Below are 3,431 nucleotides of genomic sequence, written 5' to 3'. Positions count from 1 at the left end.
ACCTACAAGCATTTTCTCTCCATCGCCTACAAGCTAAACAGAGTCAACAAAACACACAACTTTTGCAAAACAGTAAATGCTGAAATAAGCACATTGTACATGATTCATTCATGGTGTAAGGACTTGGTGGACTGTATATTCTTTAGGTTAGGTTCTACATGATGTATTTCTCTCCCGTGTGCTGGTAAGGGCACAGATGACAGACAGGTAGGATTCCAGTTGAGGTGGTTTAATAACACTGAAGATGTACAGGCACAGAACAGGCACAGTGTACGTAGTATGGATGGGCTAAGGAACTTAGTGGTCTGGCAACTTGCCTCAAACAAAGTGTGTGTGTGTCTGCAAATAAAGAAATACATCAAGATACACTAGTGAATAACACTAGTGAATAACTGAATACAATCTCCAATTCACATCTCTTATAAACAATATGCATGGCTAGAACATGACTATGATGACGTAATGCTATACAGGACCATACAGCGCAATATAAGATAAAATAAAAGATGGGAAATATGTACTTCCATGTCAACAAGGACGCACACTGGCACACTGGCCTTGGCTAACACAATGAAAGCTAACTGGTGGGAAAACACAAGGATGGCTGGAACTTTCTCTCACTTCACTTCTCTCCAGCTGATCTTCTCTGAGCTGGAGATCACCCAGCATGCTCTGCACCACTTCACCGGTGGGCGGAGCTACAGCTCTGATACGATTTACTAACATTACTGATATGATTAACTTCAAATACTTTCTAGCCTTTTGTACAGTCATTCTTTTCAAAGGGATAGCGAACAGCAAGGAGCTACAACAACAAAAACGATGCCACTCACCAGATGATCATTTGTAAATAAAGTTTATCTTGAAAAGGGTGATGCTAACAAGTTAGCAACAACATCCACCTTGAAGTTGATAACAGCTGCTGCAGCCGCCATTGTCACACTACTACCACAACACAAGCTAACTAACGTTACTAGAGTTAACGTGGGGAAACTACTGCCTTCCCCACTGATTCTTTTCTCTTGTCACTCTAAAATTCTGCTCTAATACAGTTGAATAGCAGAGGCCTTCTGTTCAGTTTCTGAAGGCCTAGCCAATCAAGTATGGTTAACACAGCATAACATCAGTGGGTGGATCAACAGTGATGAGTGTAACATCAGTGGGTGGATCAACAGTGATGAGTGTAACATCAGTGGGTGGATCAACAGTGATGAGTGTAACATCAGTGGGTGGATCAACAGTGATGAGTGTAACATCAGTGGGTGGATCAACAGTGATGAGTGTAACATCAGTGGGTGGATCAACAGTGATGAGTGTAACATCTGCACTCCATTATTGGTTAGACCAGCATAGCCAGGTGCATGCTGGTCAGCTTAATGTTTACATAGCAGGTTAAGACAACTAACCTAGCAGGTTGGGATAATTAACGTAGCAGGTTAAGATAATTCACGTGGCCGGTTAGGATAATGAAGTTGAGGTTAGGAAAATGGTTAGGATAATTAACATGGCAGGTTAGGATGATGAGGTTAAGGTTAGGAAAGGGGTCAGGGTTTTGCTTAGATAAAATGCTACAGTTGTCAAACAATCAACTGTTCGTGCAACAATCAAATCAGCCACACAAAATGGTCTTGAGTGGCAACAAATCTTCTCAGTTAGCTGATTCACTTTCCATATGCCACTTCTGTTGATCCTCCCACTTCAGTCAACACGCCCACTTTCAGACACACTCCATATATGCTGTTACCCATGACTATAGCCAATGGCTGGCTGATCTAGCTAGATTTTTCTACCCACAGTCCACCAAAGAAAATCCTGATTGGATATTTTTTTCTCTTAATTAATTAATAAACCTTCTCTTTCCAACACAAACTGACGTGATTAAATCAGAAAATTATTACAATTATTGTAAAGACGAAATACAAATTAAAACGATTGTAAAGATGAAATACAAATTAGAAACTAAATTTTATTTTAAAAAATATATACATTTTTATCAAGCCTTAGCCTTCTCTGAAGGCCCTCATGGCTCCCCACTGCTTAGATCTAGATTAAATCATCCTGACTTAAAATCTAGACTAGGACAAGTCTGAGACTATTTTAAACCATGTCTGAGAAAAGACATTTCAGTTAGTACAGTTTAAAAGTGCAATTTATTCTAGGATTAGGCTTAATCCATGTCCACAGAACTGCACCATAGAGTTTACTAGATTAATGAAGTGACGATCCATTCAGACCAGCATTACTGATTGAACTTTCATAACTACATTTGTGCAGTTGGAAGTTCTTCAGGGATGTGTATTGTCAGAATTCAACACAGCAATAGACTGGGTCATAATTTATGGAGGTTTAATTTATGAATAGCATCTAGAAGCTGGTTTTACCATGAATAAAATATTTCCCAATGTTCTCCTCCTCTTCTTCATCTTTAATGTTGACATTCAGCTCCAGTGTTTGACTGCAGTCTTCCAGCTTCACTGATGCCGTCTCTGGATCCTGCAGTGCAAACTGGGCTCCACTGTCACAATCAGGACCCAGTGACTGTAGGTTTGGACTCAGTGTGGAAGGAGAGAGGCAGTCTGGGTTTGTACTCACTAGTAATCTGGAAACTCTAAATATGATCCCAGTCCGAAATAGAAGTCTGAGATCAACCTCCTGGTCCTCCCCTGTGCATGCCACACCCCCTCCCATTGTTACGGAGTGTATGAACACATTTTGAACAATGGCTTCCTAAAATGCTGTGGTGCTTACTAACACAATAGGAAATGTTGTGGTAGATGTGGGCCATCACAGGTGAGTTCACAGCTCTTCCACTCTGAACAATGGGGCATGGAAAGGGGAATGCAAGCTTCCTCTCTGGTTCCATTCCCCAATAGTAAGTGGGTCATACTTGAATTGTGGTAGTAATATTGTCCCTGGACTTTGGCACCATAGAAAACACTTTTAAATTATTTATGAAAACATGTCCTTTATACTACAAAACATTATTTGTATGTATTGTAGAACATACTGGGGGCTAGCTAATTGGCATGTAGAGGTGTAGTGACATGTATTGAGTAGATACATAGACATTTAAATTATTTAGCATGCTATCAATTAAACAAACACATTTTCTGTATAGATAACCAATAGGCTGAGCAGTAGAATGTAGAATATGTATTTTTCAGTAGCAGATCAAATCAAGTTCAATGCAGTTATCCATTCAATGCAGTTATCCAAACACATTCTTCATCATCAAGGATGAAAATAATACATCTAGTTTTAAAAGACAATTTAATAAACATATGTAGTAGTTTCAAAGTATGTATATCATTAAACAACTGTCGCTTAGGGAGAGGTGAAATTTACATAATTGTTACCTGGAGGAAAATGAGGGAGTGTCATTCTTTTTAGATTTCAGTCAAGGGGAGGGTTTAGTATTTTTACATTTAGTT

The sequence above is a fragment of the Salmo salar genome, chromosome ssa16 (assembly GCF_905237065.1).
Source record: "Salmo salar chromosome ssa16, Ssal_v3.1, whole genome shotgun sequence".
Lineage (NCBI taxonomy): Eukaryota > Metazoa > Chordata > Actinopteri > Salmoniformes > Salmonidae > Salmo > Salmo salar.
This window is presented reverse-complemented; position numbering follows the sequence as displayed.